The sequence below is a fragment of the Saccopteryx bilineata genome, chromosome 5 (genome assembly GCF_036850765.1).
Source record: "Saccopteryx bilineata isolate mSacBil1 chromosome 5, mSacBil1_pri_phased_curated, whole genome shotgun sequence".
Lineage (NCBI taxonomy): Eukaryota > Metazoa > Chordata > Mammalia > Chiroptera > Emballonuridae > Saccopteryx > Saccopteryx bilineata.
Window position 1 is genome coordinate 161959203 of NC_089494.1, and position 17020 is coordinate 161976222.

General features: G+C 39.9%; 1 long non-coding RNA gene across 1 annotated transcript; it reads left to right on the forward strand.

Annotated features, from left to right (window-relative positions):
* The first annotated feature begins 5714 nt into the window (after positions 1–5714).
* On the forward strand, positions 5715–15980 carry LOC136337685 (uncharacterized). The gene is made up of 3 exons (XR_010731870.1): positions 5715–6066; positions 6190–6284; positions 15621–15980. It is a non-coding gene; the product is annotated as an uncharacterized lncRNA (long non-coding RNA).
* Positions 15981–17020: the final 1040 nt, after the last annotated feature.

Below are 17020 nucleotides of genomic sequence, written 5' to 3' on the forward strand. Positions count from 1 at the left end.
CTTCCTATTCTTCACATGGAACACTGGCAGTGTGCATGGTGAGAGAGAACAAATTTCCTGGTGGAAAGAAAATCTTCAGCACTCTCTTTGGGGAGAGGTGGACAGCTGGTTTGCAACTGCTGCCACGTCTTGAAATATGCTTCTATCAGTTATGGCTGCCACTAGTCAGCACAGATACTCTACTCCTTCAACGAGCATTATAGGATAGGTTCATAAATATTTTCTCATGAGCTTTTGGAAGAAATAGTGCACTTGATATAATTTGACATACTTTCCAAAGTCAAGACAGTCAATTGTTGCTTCCTGGTATCTGGTAATATTAACTAAGTATTATCCTCCACCTAAGTCTTTGTGCTGTGCTTAAAATTTTCTCTAAGGGACCATAAGAACCAAGTGGTACACAGACCACAGCTTGTTGGCTGTGCAATGTGGTTTAGCCACCACAATGACCATATGACTTTCTTGTGTGATTGAGGGATGTTTGTCTCAGGCTGGCCTATGGCCTAAACAGGAAGGAGTGACATTTCTGGCCTAAAATCCTTTTCTCTTGTAAAAGATAAATATTTTTTGAGAAGAGTAACATACTAAGGTGGTATTCATAAATTGTTCTGGGACTGTACAAACCTTTACAAAGAAACTGTGATTTAAGAGCAGATTTTCTTTGAGGTAATAAGAGGACAGATTGTTTTCTTATTTCTCTTTCTGGAAAAAGTGCTTAAAAAGTATGTCTCCAATATCTCTACTCCCTGTTCTTCCATCTTTTGAACCCATCTGCATGGGGTTTCTCCTTCATTACCCCATGAAAATATTCTCTAAGACAGTGGTTCCCAACTCCCGGGCCGCAGACCGGTACCAGTCTGTTGGCTTTTTGGTACCCATCCACAGAGAAAGATTAAATAACTTACATTATTTCTGTTTTATTTATATTTAAGTCTGAACAATGTTTTATTTTTAAAAAATGACCAGATTTCCTTGTTAAATTCGTTTAAAACTCATTCTTGACACTTGTCTCATAATTTCAACAATTATATTTAAAAATACCAGAATTTTTAAGCCAGTCGCATAATTTTCTTTTGTGCATTTATCCGTCCCACTCTAAAGGCTGGTCTGTGAAAATATTTTCTGAAATTAAACATGTCCGTGGCCCAAAAAAGGTTGAAGACCACTGTTCTAAGACAGGAGAAAGCCCTGGCTGGTTGACTCAGTGGTAGAGTGTCCTGGGTATGATTCCGGGTCAGGACACACTGGAGAGGCGACCTTATGCTTCTACCCCTTCCCTCCTCCTTTTCGCCCTCTCTCTTCTCCTGCAGCCATGGCTTGATTGATTCGAGCACATCATCTCCGGGTGCTGAGGATGGCTCAATGGAGTGCTACAAATAGCTCGGTTGCCAGCAACCCCAGATTGGCAGAGCATCAGCCCTAGAAAGACATTGCCAGATAAATTCCTGTCAGGGCACATGTGGGAGTCTGTCTATCTCCTTTTCTCTCACTTAAAAATAAATAAATAAAATATATAAAGGACACCAAAGACCTTCATGTTGTCAAATGTGATTATGTATAATCTTACTTTGCTTTTCGTGACCAGTCAGCACGGCTGACATGTTTTTTTCTTTTAGCCTTTGACAGTGCTCAGCACATTTTTTTCTTGCTTGTTCCTCTTTTGTGATGTGAGAACCCACTGCTCTCTTCTGTCTCACATGTGGACTCTGCCCATCCCATAAGGTGGGTTCTCACTCATCTCCCCATTGTCCTCTTGTTCCACATGACCTCAATGGGCAGTTCCATGTGTCTCCAAGGCTCAGCTAATCTTTAACTCAATCCACATTGTGCATCTGAGCCCCAGGCCTGCCTGTCCAACTGCCTACAGTATCATTTCTACCTGGATGGCCTGTAGGGCCTTTACACTCAGTATGTAAAAAATGGGAATGATTAGTTCTCTGACCTCACAAAACTTCTCCTCTGTTCTCTATAAAGCTTGGTAATCCTATAGACCCCTAGTTATTCAAGTTAGAAAATGAAGAGTCTTTCCTGTAGGTCCTCACCATGCATAACCTGTATTGCCCAAACAAAGCCGTGCACGTCTCTGTGTCTCCAGGCCTGCTCTCTGTCAGCGGTAGCCAGAATGGGCTTCCTAAATTTTAAACCAGTTCCTAGCTTTCCTCTGCTAATACTCTTCAACAGCCATCCATCTTGCCAGCGTTCAGTTAGAAATCCTTAGTTTAACACAAAATGCCATTACTGGGTCTCTGCTGCCTCTTCAGATTTGTTGTGTTAATATGCAAAATATCTCTCACAACAAACTTCCTTGCATGAACTGTGGTGGTTGCTTTTTTTTATTTGAGTTATGTCATAGTCTCTCTTGTTCTAGATTGCAAATTCCTAGGGGGCAAGTACTGAGCACTTTATGATTTGTTGAATTTTTGAAAGCCTGATAGAAAGCTCTACCTCCTGCCTGGAGCCTTTCTTTCTGCACCCTTGCCTGCCTGTCTGTTCATTGCTGAGGCAGCAAAAGGTGGAGGACAAGAATCCTGCAGTCTGGCCTTTGCCACCCACCAGCTGTGCAACCTGGTATAAAACACTTAACTTTTTAGTTTTCTCCTCTGTGAAATAAGCTAGTGAAGCAAATTCAGAAATGGTCACCAGGTGTCCTCAAACTCTTTCATATCTGTGGTCAGAGTCCTGGGCTAATGTAGTGTCATGGCCACACACTAGGGGAAGTATTGACTGAAATGTGCTGAGAAGTCCATGTTCTGGGCCCTGTTTTGCTTTGTTTCCACAAATACTGGTGATGAAGATCATGGTAGAGTGAATGCAGCTTTTCTATTCAGTGAGATATTTCCCCAGGACATTTGAGTTACTTAATGTCTTCATTTCTCTAGACAGGAGTCCTCCCTTAGCATTCTACAGTGAAGCATGGGGCCAACTCACTGACCCTGCAATGGAAGACATTGAGCATCTCTTTACAGTCCTTTGGCCAGGACCACTTTTTTTTTTTTTTTGTATTTTTCTGAAGCTGGAAACGGGGAGAGACAGTCAGACAGATGCCCGCATGCACCGGACCGGGATCCACCCAGCATGCCCACCAGGGGGTGATGCTCTGCCCCTCCGAGGCATCGCTCTGTTGTGACCAGAGCCACTCTAGCACCTGGGGCAGAGGTCAAGGAGCCATCCCCAGCGCCCGGGCCATCTTTGCTCCAATGGAGCCTCGCTGCGGGAGGGGAAGAGAGAGACAGAGAGGAAGGAGAGGGGGAGGGGTGGAGAAGCAGATGGGCACTTCTCCTGTGTGCCCTGGCCAGGAATTGAACCCGGGATTTCTGCACGCCAGGCTGACGCTCTACCACTGAGCCAACCGGCCAGGGCCAGGACCATTTTTCTTATGCCCAACTGACATCCTCTGGCTGAAACAAACTCTTCTTAGCCTGCCCTAAGTGAGGATGATGACAGATTGGGGGACTATATGGTTGTGGACCTAGAATGTGCTAATAGGAATTCTGAGAATGAATCACAGATGAAGCAAGGTTAATTCAATGATTTACCAAGGAACATGTCCAGCCCTTCATATCCCTCAGAGGAGCAAAGTGTTTTGGAGACACCTGTTTACTTGTGAAGTACAAAGGGCAGGTGATAACAGGATGACCACATTTCCTGCATAGTTGTTGAGCCTACTACATATCAGGGACTGTGCCAGTAGCTGGGGACATCACAGTTAGCAAGATGTAGCACTTATCTTCACAAAGAATAGAGAAGCAAACAAGTAAATAGACAATTACAATAAAATATGACAAGTACTGACATTTGGGTTAGGCATGTTAGCTAAGGGGACACATCAGAGGGGTCCATACCTAGTCATGAACTGTCTTAGGGAGCTTCCTGGAGGAGGTGATACCACAGTATTATACTGAAGGAAAGATGAATATTCATAAGCCAGGCAGAAGAACTGGCTAGGCATTTGATGGAGCCTACTTTTTGCAGGAAACTGTAAGTAGTTCAGTACGGTTAGAATGAATATAGAGCACAAGGGAAGGAGGCCGAGGTAGGAGGCTCAAAAAATGGTTTGTAAAGAGGCTGCTTTTGAAGGAGACTGGGCTTTCTCTTGAGGACAATGCGAAGCCAGTGAAGAACTAAAAGGGGAAATTCTTGTGTGGGAAGAGTAGTCTGACTGCTGTGTGGCTGTAGATTGGAAGAGTGTACGGATGGAAGGCTGGGACACTAGTTCAGAAGCCTCTACTTTGGAGGAAAAGATTTGCACATGTTTTGTCAACATTTATTGAAAAGACTGTTCCTCTTGACACCTTTATAGAAAGTCAGTTGACTGTACATGTGTCTATCTGTTACTGGAATCTGCTCTGGTTCATAGGTCTATATGATTATTTTTTCATTGTACCACAATCTCTTAATTACTATACCTTTATAGTAAGTCTTGAAATAAGGTAGTTTGAATCTTCCATCAAGGTTCTTTTTCACAATTGTTTTCACTATTCCAAATCCTTTGCTTGTCCATATAAATTTTAGAACCAAATTTGTTTAAACGCAAATCCAGCATTTTTGTTATTTTTGTATTTGTCTCATCTTTTCTTTGTTCTTATTTTGCTGCTTTTTTTGTATTACCAGTGTATCAGTTGTGTATTAAGCTTTATCACTGTCTTATTAGCTTACCTCTTCTCATTGTTTTCTGTGTTTCCTGTAGAATTTAAAATATTAATCTCCTAGAGTCTGTACTTAAATTCCATGGGTGTTTAACAAAGATTCTTTCCTCTGATTGGTAATAACTCATATATATCCTGGTTCTGTGTCACCTCTGGTAACGATTCAGCTAATAGCTCCCTCATCTTATTTGTGTGGCTTTGTGTAGTTTCACATTTCAGTATTTCATTGTGCAGTCAAGGGGACTCCTATGTACATTTCTGGGACTCTTTTGCTATCTAGCTCCTGTTTTCTGGTACCTGTCATGCAATATCCAGCTCCTGCAACCTTCTTGTGCTAGATTTCAATCTGCTTAACTCAACAAGACTGTCATGCTCTGCTTGGTTTCCCCTCCTTGGACTTTGGAGAAGCCAGATATTCCTTCTGTTGGGCTCCCCTGGCCATATGTGTTGTAACCCACAGATGCAGACTCATTGGCACTCACATCTCTGATGTTTGCTGTGTAGTAAACGAGAGCATAATCCTTGGACTCCTAGGCTGGGTTTGAGAAAAAGTTCACCCCTGGGACTAGAGGCATCAAGATCCAGCAATAATTACTCATGTCCTTGTTTCAAAGGAAGTTCCTTTCATTTTAGTATCATGGAAATATTTAGGGATACATCCCTGCAAAAGCAAATTTTAGAACTCAGAGTTGTTCCTAGTGCATGACATTAAAATAAAACTGGGAACAGTGTTCTACATGCAAGAAAAATTCAGTAAATATTTGCTGAACTGAATCAGTTAATACATGAGATTATAGAGCCCCACCTATGCTAATCCCAACTTTGGAAAAAGTGACCTCCCTCTTATGAATGTTAAAGAATGGTAGCACTTCCCCAGGAGCAAGTTTTAACATATGCAGTTACTCCACACAGTTCACAACCTTACACTTAGGAAACCCAAGGTTCTGGCCGCATCTGTATAATAGAGTACAAAAGAAGGCTGTATTTTTTCGATAGTGAATTTAGGAGACTGTGCCCTGGGCCCATTTTTAACCTTTCCTTGCAGCAGTAGCGGGGAGGGCTGCCCACTGCTGGCTGTGTCCTGGCTTCTCTGTTTGCTGGTTTCCAGCTGGGTTTTATTTAGTATTGGGAGGCACTGAGGAGGGACCACAAGTGGAGAGGGATGGTGTTTTTCCTCCTTTTCTGAGGAATGCAACAGCAGCTTCTATCTTGTGAGTTGTTTTGGCTCCTACCCAGTGGGTGCAGTGTGCCTGCATCCCCTGCCAGGGGACCTCCACTAGCTTTAACTTTGTAACTGTTCTTTTTAAAAAAAATTTTGTATGAATTATTTATTTATTTTTTTGGAGAAAGAGATAAAGAGAGAGAGAGACAGAAGGGGCAAGAAGTAGGAAGCATCAAATCTCAAAAGGGCCTTGACCAGGTAAGCCCAGGGTTTCGAACTGGAGACAGCTTTTCAGGTTGACACTATATCTACTGCTCCATCACAGGTCAGGCTTTCATTTGTTTTTTTAAGCAACTGATTTTCAACCTTTTTACACTTCAGGACAGATGAAAATAGAAGAATTATTCTGGGGACCAGCTGTAAAATCACCTGACTGAAATGCTGAGGTTACTGGTTTAAAACCCCAGGCTTGACTGGTAAGGCACATATGAGAAGCAACAAATTGATGCTTCCCGCTCCAAACATGGGAATGCACATCTTCTTTTGAATCAGTGATTTAGTATTCTTAGGTTATATTCCTAAAAGTGGGATAGCTGGGTCAAAAGGCTGTTCCATTTTTAATTTTTGGAGGAAACTCCATTCTGTTTTCCACAGTGGCTGTACAAGTCTGCATTCCCTCCAACAGTGCAGGATGGTACCCTTTTCTCAACACCCTTGCCAGCACTTATTGTGTGTTGATTTGTTCATGTGCACCATTCTGACAGCTGTGAGGTGGTATCTCATTGTGGTTTTAATTTTTTATTTCTCTGATGATTAGTGATGTTGAACATTATTTCATATGCCTATTCAGCATTTGTATGTCCTATTTTGAGAAGTGTCTATTCAGTTCCTTTGCCGATTTTTTAATTGGATTGTTTACCTTCTTGGTATTGAGTTTTAGAAGTTCTTTATAAATTTTGGTTATTAACCTCTTATCAGAAGTATTGGGGGATACGTTCTTCCATTGTGTGGGTTGTCTTTTTATTTTGTAAATGATGTTTTTTGCTATGCAAAAATTTTTAAGTTTCACATAGTCCCATTTGTTTATTTTGTCCTTTACTCACTTACCTGTGGAGATAAATTGGCAAAAATGTTGCTACGAAAGATATCGGAGAGTTTACTGCCTATGTTTCCTTCCAAGGTTTTTATAGTTTTGAAACTTACATTTAACTGTTTTATCCATTTTGAATTTTTGTGAATTGTGTAAGTTGATGGACTAGTTTTATTTTTTTGCATGTACCTAATTTTTCCAACATCATTTATTAAAGAGACTTTCTTTACTCCTTTGAGTAAAGTATGTTCTTAACTCCTTTGTCAAGTATCAATTGACCATAAGGCATGGGTTTATTTGGTATATAAAAATGCTACTGATTTCTGAATATTATTTTTATATTCTTCTACCTAGCTGAATTCATTTATCAGGTCTAGTAGTTTTTTGACTGAGACTTTAGGGTTTTCTATGTACAGTATCATGTCATCAGCAAATAATGTTAGTTTTACTTCTTCTTTTTCAATTTGGATGCTTTTTTTTCCTTCTTCTTGTCTGATCCCTGTGGCTAGGATTTCAAGAACTATGTTGAATAAAAGTGCTGAAAGGGGGCAACTCTGCCTTGCTTCTGATCTTAAGGGGATTGCTTTTAATTTTTGCCCATTGAGTATGATGTCAGCTGTTGGTTTGTCATAGATTGCCTTTATTAGGTTGAGGTATGTTCCCTGTATTCCCACTTTGCTAAGAGTTTGGATCATAAATGGTGCTGGATTTGATCAAATGCTTTTTCTGCTCCTATTGATATAATCATGTAATTTTTATTCCTCCTTTTGTTTATGTGATGAATCACATTGATTGATTTGCAAATATTGTACCAGCCTTGTCTCCCCAGAATAAATCCCACTTGATTATGATGTATAACTTTTTTCATGTATTGTTGGATCCGGTTTGCTAATATTTTGTTGAGAATTTTAGCATTATGTTTATCAGGCATATTGGGCTATAGTGTCTAAAAAATCAGAGTCTTTACCTGATTTTGAAATGAGGATAATGCTTGTCTCATATAAGGAACTTGGAAGTCTTCCCTTCTCTTGAATTTTTGGAAATAGCTTCAGAAGGATAGGTGTTAGTTCTTCTTTGAATATTTGGTAAAATTCACTTGTGAAGCCATCGGGTCAGGACTTTTGTTTGTTGGGAGTTTTTTGAAAACTGTTTCAATTTCATTTGTTGGAATTGGTCTGTTTAGATTTTCTGATTCTTCCAGATTGAGTTTTGGAAGATTATATGTTTCTAAGAATTTATCCATTACACCTAAGGTTGTTTAATTTTTTGGCATGTAGATCTTCATAGTATTTTCTTATATTCTTTTCTATTTCTGCAGTGTCATTTGTTACTTCTCCATTTTCATTTCTAATTTTATTTATTTGTGTCCTCTCACTTTTATTCTTGATGGGTCTAGTTAAAAGTTCATCAATCTTGTTTAGCTTTTCAAACAACCAGCTCTTGGTTTCATTGATCTTTTGTATTTTTATTTTTTAGCCTTTATGTCATTTATTTAAGCTCTTATCTATTATTTCTTTCCTTCTACTTCCTCTGGGCTTTATTTGTAGTTCTTTTCCTAGACCTTTTAGACACAGGGTTGTTTATTTGATCTTTTTCTTGCTTCTTAAGCTATGCCTGTAATGCTATAAAGTTTTCTCTCATGACTGCTTTTTCTGTGTTTCATACATTTTGAGTTGTTGCATGTTTATTTTTATTTTTTTCAAGGAGATTTTTTTTATTTCTTCCTTGATCTCATTGTTAACCCATTTGTTATTTAATAACATGCTATTTAGCCTTGAAATGTTTAAATATTTTTCAGTTTTTCTATTGTAGTTGATTTCTAGTTTCATGCCATTGTGTTCATAGAAGATGCTTGATATGATTTCAATCTTCTTAAATGTATTAAGACTTATTTTGTGTCCTAACCTGTGGTCTATCTTAGGGAATGTACCATAAGCACTTAAAAAGAATGTATATTCTTCTGCTTTGGGGTAAAATTTTCTGAAGATATCTATTAAATTCAGTTGATCTAGTGTGTCATGTAGGCTGCTGTTTCATTGTTAATTTTTTATCTGAAGGATCTATCCAGTGCTGTTAGTGGTATATTAAAATCCCCTACTATTATAGTATTGCTGTTGATCTCACCCTTTATGTCCACTAAAATCTGCTTTATACATTTAGGTGCTCCTATATTAGGTGCATAGATATTTACAATGGTTACATCCTGCTGATGGATTGCTCCCTTTATCATTATGTAGAGACTTTCTTTATTCTTTACTATAGGCTTTGTTTTAAAGGCTATTTTGTCACATATAAGTATTGCTACCCCAGCTTTTTTTTATTTCCATTTGCATAAAAGACTGTTTTTCATCCTTTCACTTTCAGTCTATGTGTATCTTTTATTTTGAGGTAGGTCTCTTGTAGACAGCATATGTTCAGGTCTTGTGTTTTTATCCATGCAGCTACCCTTTGTGTTTTGACTAGATCATGTAATCCATTACATTTATAGTTATTATTGATATGTACTTATTTATTGCCATTTTATTTTTTAAATATACAATCCTCTTTTTCTTGATTTTTTTTTCACTTTTTACAGAAGTCCCCTTAAAATTTCTTACAATACTTGTTTGGTTGTAATGAATTCCTTGAGTTTTTTCATTGTTTGAAAAACTGACAAAAAGCTTTTTATTTCTCCTTCAATTTCAAACAATAGCCTTACTGGATAAAGAAGTCTTGGTTGTAGGTTCTTGCTTTGTATAACTTTGAATATTTCTTGCCAATCCCTTCTGGCTTCAAGTGTTTTTGTTGAGAAGTCATTTGTCATCATTATGGGGGCTCCTCTGTAGGTAATTAACTGCTTTTCTTTTGCAGCTTTTAGTAGTCTTTCTTTGTCTCTTACCTTTAGCATTTGAATGATGTGTCTTGGTGTAGGCCTTTGTGGTTCCCTCTTTAATGGGACTCACTGTGCTTCTTGAACTTGTGTGACTTTTTCCTTCATCAATTTAGGGAAATTTTCAGGTATGATTTCTTCAAACAGGTTCTATATTGCTTGTTTGTTCTCTTTTCCTTCAGGAACACCTATGATGTGTATGTTGTTTGTCTTCTTGTTGTCACAGAGGTCTCTTTGAGTTTTCTCAGTCTTTTTGAGCCTCTTTTCTTTTTGCTGTGCTGATTCTTTGATTTTATTTATCTGGTCCTCTAAATTGCTGATTTGATCCTGTGCTTTATTCAGCCGCTGTTGATTTCTTCTAATGCAGTCTTCATTTCTGATATTGTATTTTGCCATGACCAGCTCAGCAAAGGAAGGTGCTGCAAGACTTCAGAAAAACACAGAAGACACAACATACAGAAAAGATGGGTACAGGGGACTCCCAGCTTCTAGGACTGAGAGTGCAGATCTGAGACCATTCTATTTATTGGTCTCTTTGCTCATTAAGAAAATTAGCAAAGCCTGGGTTCAGGTGCAGAGAAGGGTATTTAACTAATATCTTGCAGATATGTAGGAAAAAAGCCGTAGGGATCAGCTATTTCTTTTAACAATCTTATCAGTGCTTGCAGGGGCAGCGTTCTGACCCCACTGGACTTGACATTCCAAAGTTCGCACCAAAGACTTTTCTCAGGACAATAGTCTAATTCCCAGCCATTTTCCTACAGTATTTCATTTCTGACTGGTTCTTTTTTATGCTTTCAGTGTTCTTCTATTGCTTGCTATCTCTTTATTTATGTGCTCATTATGTCCATCCACTTTTGCTCTAAGATTTTTGAACATCCTAAAAATCAGTATTTTAAACTGCATCTTGTAGTTTGGTTACTTCCATTTCATTTAGTTCTTTTTGGGGGAATTTCTCTTGTTGATTCATTTGGGTCACATTTCTCTGTCTTCTTATTTTATCTGAGTATTAGTTAGGGCTGCCTGAATGAAATTTTTTGGTGTCTTAATGAAGAAGATGGGCTTGGTGGTACTGATCTCTAGGCCACCTGGAAATATCAGTTGCACATCAAGGCTGGCTTTTACCCACTCTGGGTTTGAAGGAAGGTCCACTTAAAAGGCCAAGTTGCCTTGAAGCCTGCTTCCTGCAGCCTCTGTTAGCTGGGTACATAATGGGCTTGGCCACTGAATAAACCTCTGGTAGAGTCTAGAGCCTGTGGCAATTCAGGGGTTAGAAAGAGGGGTGGGTGTGGCTCCACCTCTTGACCCCAGGTGCAGTCTGTCCAGACTTTTTTCACAGACATTACTATGATGTGGCTTCTGAGACCCAGATGTGTAGTCTGCCTGTAGTCTGGACAGTTTCTACTGAGTCTCCTGTGAGGTGGAATTATCAGTCTTAGACTTAGGAGCGTGTGGAGGAAAGCTTCAGCCTCGACACCAGAAAACTGATTCACTGACATTGCCCCTATTTCTGGGCCTCTGAGAATAACTCAGTTGTCATTCAGTAGTCAGGAGAGACTCCTGAGGGCAGAGAAGTTGCTTTTTCCCAGACTGATGCCTCTCAGAGGGGACTGCTCCACACAAGAAAGATGGTGACTACAGTATTGAAGAAGGACTCGGCACAAGGATTCCGGTGGCCATTCCCCCCCATGTCTCTTCTTGGGCCTCCAACTTTACAATCTTCTCATGCAACTGTATTCCTCTCAGCTCTCCCTCCACCAGAGCCCTAGGTCAGTGGCTGTGAACAAGATTTTTTGCACTGCCCTTTTAAGACTGAACCTGCATCTGTGAGAGCTCCATCTTTTTCTCACAGATAGAAACCTGGCTCTTTTCACCACCAAATTCTGTGTGGACAACACTTCTAGGACCTGGAGCTCTAGGCTGGGGCACTGAGCTTCTGGCTGAACACCCACACCTTTCAGGGCAACTGTTCCTGCAGTGAGAGTCTCTCCAGACCTTCACCTGTTCTTGTTCCTGGGAGTGGGGCAGCCCTTTCTGCATATCTGCCTCGAGGTGGATTTAATGGCAGATGTACTGGACATGTGCCCTGAGCCCCGACTTCTGAAGGGCCCCACAATACCACAATTTTACACTTTTTTCTAATAATACCAAGTTTGGTTTCATATATGAACTTTTAAAATTAATAGTACATACTTATATTTTTTTATTTATTTAAAAATATGTTTAACATATATTTTTATTTTCTTGTCTTTCCCTTTCTTTTAAGAGGCTCAATATTTTTTACTGTGCCCTGGGCCTCAACCCACCTTAATCCGCCTCTGTCTCCACACTTTCTACCAGTCTCAGTGTGGCTTCTTCTGTGATCATTGATTATACACTCCTCTTCATTTAGTCCAAAGCTGGTTTTTCAAGATGAATGTTATTAAATTAAGTTGTAATCCAATTTGGTCCTGGGAAGTGGCTGTTGGAACGTCCACCTACTCTGCTGCCATCTTAGAATCCTTCTGCTGCTGCTTTCAATGGGATTACATTTGCCACTCAGCTGGGTGTGGCTATACCTGCCAAAAGTTGTCACGCTGTTATCAATATTGGCCTGAAGGGGAGGGATGAAAATGCTGTTACTGTGTTCCCGTGTGAGGTGGGCCTGTGAATTCAGAGCCAAGCATAGATTTGGATGCAACTCTTACTAAGGATTTAGAAATAGTTTGGAATCCACAGGATCTAAGAACAGAGAATTACAAACCTAGCAAATGGGACTATGCTCAGAGGTCAATTGTATTCATTTTACAAATTTTTATTGAACTATGTGCTGAGTGCCTTTCTAGGTTCAGGGTTAATCCAATACTCTTGAAAACACACCAGCAAATAAGTGAGCAGTTAAGACCATTACAGAGAGTGGCAATTGTTCTGAAGAAATAAAAACACGGGTGAGAAGAGGAGGAGATGTGGAGAATGGGCAGTTCTTTGATTAGAGTGATCCGGCAGAGAAGACATCTTAAAGGGGGAGACACTGGAGCTGAGACCACAGTTGTGGGAAGGAAGGAGTCCTCTGCAGCTCAAGGAGACCTCAGCTGGAAGATCAAGACATGTATGCCCAGATGCTCTCCTAGCTGAGAACTTGGCAAGGGTCCTAAAGGCAATATCTTTTTCTGCTCTGCTTGTATGGGTGGTGAAGTCAGGCTGAAACAGGTTCCCTCCCTGCCTCTTATTCAGCAAAGTTTCTTTTTGTTGCTTCTCAGTGGATTACCTCACCCTATTGAGGGAGGATTCTGTCCGTGTGTGACATTTTATTCCCATATAATGTGAATGCTTTTCTCATCCTGAGTCACACTTTCTTTCCAAATTGAAGTCCAAATTGAACTTTGTCCTCTCTTTGGTTAAATCTCCTTTAGAATCACTGGGACTCCATCCAGCTCCTATTAGCTTTGGCGTCCATAATTACTGTTTTTCCTTCTAGCAATATGCTTTAAAACAATCCTGCCATTTTTCAGACAATACTTGATACCGAAGGGGTGGCACACTTGTTTTACTTGGAGGGTAAGTGACTCACCATCACTGCTGGGCCCTGAGAGAAAGCCCAGCCTAACTCTTTCTCAGCGCAGTGCAAGTGTGATGCTGATAGGGGGGCTCTGCTCTGGGAGAAGGAAAAATCTTACTTAGCTCTCGAGGACTCAGGCATGTGGCTAGCTGTCATTGTTCAGTCCTGGCTTTCACAGGAAATTGAAGAGGGAATAAGTGAGGTGGGGAAATGTGCACCAACATCCATAAAAGTGAGAAATGGTGGGGCAGGTTCTCAGAGGAAGAGAGAGGTGAGGCACCTGTGGTACTGATCAAGAAATATCATATAGACTTCTCTTCATATGTAGTGATGATCTGCAGTAGCTAGTTCTCTCAGTCAGTATTTTTCAGCATGTAACATGATTTTCATTCTGTATATTAATTAGTTTATTGTCTGATTACTGAAACATCACCTCCATAAGCACAGATATATTTTTTGTCTATTTTGTTCATAATGCTTACAACCACATCTTGTGCATTATAGATACTCAATTAAATATGTATTGTTAAATGAAATACATGTTTATACAATTCTTGAATATTCAGAAGTAATCATGAAACCACGCAGAGGTCACACTGTGAAAGCATCTCTATTACACTTGGGCTGGGATACCCACCTTCTCTCACATGTTCTAGGAATCTATATGTCCTGTCTCCTTATGCTGAAATTTAAGTGCCATTATATCTGTCTTTAGGTTCAAGTTGCCAGTTTGGAAAAAGGTGTTATGCAGCATGGCACAGCTGAACTAGGCCTTCCACTCAGATTCCTCAGTGGCTGGCAATGAAAGTGTCAGCCAAAGCTGGGGTTACATCTAACGGCTCAACTGTGGAAGGGTCTACTTCTGAGGCAGGATAGTAAGAAACTAGGAAAAGTCTTGGCCAAGTGGAATGAAGAAAATGAGACAAGATAAGCAAGGCTAACTAAGTTGATCATTTTACAACCAGTTAGTGAATCTCAAGACCTTATCTTCCCTAACCAAAAGCGCTTGAGAACTAAAGGTTTGCACCTGTCCTCTCTGACCATAGACTGAATAACTTAAATCACCCTGGTCTGGGAAGTCAAGGACAGAGACCCAATTAACACTATTTGTGCCAGCCAAACCCAAGGACGGATGAATTCAGTAGAACAAATAACAAAAATTTAAATAGAATCAGAGAGACCCAAGATAAAATCAAAACAGTAAAGCTAATCAAAGCATAATCAAACAATAATCCTTATACACTCATTTTGATGAATCAGCATGTTGAAGGGCACATCAGGAAAGCTAGTGAGTGTTCTGCTGGGGGTCTGAGCTAACACACTCGCTCACGGAAAAAAAAAAACCCCAAAACTTTCAAAAAATAGACCCAGCGTGGGCTTGGTCTAGTACAGAGGTCGGCAAACTCATTAGTCAACAGATCCAAATATCAACAGTACAACCATTGAAATTTCTTTTGAGAGCCAAAATTTTTAATCTTAAACTATATAGGTAGGTACATTTCTTATCCAGATAGTGCCCACATGTGGTATTTTGTCGCATGTGGCTCGTGAGCTGCAGTTTGCCAATCAGGGGTCTATAACATGACCATGCCCCTCCTTGGGCAATGAACTTTTTACTTTCATTTTTCCTAAACAATACGGTACCCATGAGACTTGCAACTAGGGAGCAGGTGGAATTGGCAGCTTGTCCTGGGCTCACCCCCTCAGTCTGTCTTCATGACCCCTTTTTTCTCAGACTTTTCAGTGAGCTAACAGCAGCCTTGCTTTGGCTTACTTCAATCACTGCGACCTTCACTTCCCAGTGAGTCAACAGCAGCTCTACCTTTGCTCACTTCTTTTCTATAATGTTCCTAGGAAGCCAAAGCAGAACAATGCCTAGGCTATCTTCTATTGCTTCTTTTACCCTAAATCCTTTCTTTGTTTCAGTGTCCCAACTTTAATAAACGTACTCTCAAAATCACCCAGACTGGTGTTGTGAATTTTTTCCTGCATGAAGTAAAGAACCCACATAATACTGGCTGGCTCTAGGCAGACTGAAAAGGCCAGATCCCTTTCCAGTAACACTTCCAAGACAGTGATTGACAGAGTTCAGTTCCTTGAAGCTGTTGAAATGAAGGTCTCAGTTCTTGCCAGTTGGTGTCCAAAGGTACCCCCAACTCCATGCCACATGAGCCTTTCCAAAATAGTCCCCTATTTTATAAAATATATAAGCTGAGAAAGAACAGAGTTGCTGGCAAGGTAGACATCACAATCTTGTGTAACATAATAATAGAAATCATATCCTTAATTTTATAATATTTTATTTGTTACAACAGGTCACAAGTTCTACTCACACTCAAGGATGGAGTATTACGCAAGGCATGAATACAGGGAGGCACGGACCACTGAGGCCATGTGGAAGTGCCCACTACTCTCCTAATGGACCATGAGCTCCATGAGAGCATCCTCTCTGATTGGTAAACTTTGAGAACTCTTCAAGAATAGAAGTATTAGAAGTAACCATTAAATATCTTCCCAGTTGCAAAGAGAAGACAAATTCTGAAAAACATATGCTGTCAGGCATGATATCAATCTCTAAAAATGTTTTAGGATAATGTTCAAATGCAAATTTTATGAGTCCTTTTAAAAAGAGAAGCAGAGAGCCTGGTAGCGTAGTATGACTTGACTAAGGAAGAAATCGACCCATTATCTCTTACTAAGAAAGTTTCTTAAAGCGTCGACCTGGAAATGCTGAGGTCGCCGGTTCGAAACCCTGGGCTTGCCTGGTCAAGGCACATATGGGAGTTGATGCTTCCAGCTCCTCCCCCACTTCTCTCTCTCTGTCTTTCCTCTCTCTCTCTCTCTCTCTCTCTCTCTCTCTCTCTCCCTCTCCACTCTAAAATAAATAAATAATAAAAAAAAAAATTAAAAAAAAAAAGTTTCTGAGCTACTAAATCAGGAAGTAAGGAAAAAATAGTGTTTCTTGCACTTAAAGAAGACATTTAGTGCAAAATACAGGTAATTATTGCAGGGGGTGTTAGACAAATTTATAACCTGTGGAATGATGTATTCAAGGCCATTAGTATCAAATGTGAGAATTTTCTTAAGATCTGACACAAGATTTAGCCCTAATTTTACAATGAAAATATAAAAATCATACTCACCAAATTTATAGTTTGATAAATACTAAATGCATGGAATAATGGAAACAAAATTCTGACCAAGACCAGCCAGAGGCATGGGTTGAAAATAAGATGAATTCTAATGTTCCATTTGCTGTTGGTTGCAACACACCAACTGCACAAATAAATAGAGGATGGGGAAACATGGCCTAATGGTAACATTAAACAAAGCAACATTTAGGGGTTTTACTATCTAGTAGAAATTCCTGATTAGTTGAGAGTACAATTTCACTTATATGTCTTTTGAACTGCATTAATTGATGCTGTCACCATGTGAGCGCACACAAGATTGATTACCCCTCCAGCGAGATCATATAAGATGTGGACAGGAGCACGGACTTTTAGGTTGAGTCAGAATTCATAAGGCTGACGGGAAGGAGGGGAAACTTGAGTAGGCTGTTTCAGGAGGAGGCATAGCTGAAAGAAAGGGAGAAATTCATCCTGATCTCAGAATATATTTTTCTTGTCAAAACAATTCAAAGAAACAAGATACACAATCAGAGGGTGGAATGAAGTCTTGATTCAGGAAAAAAAAGATAATGAAACTAAATGTT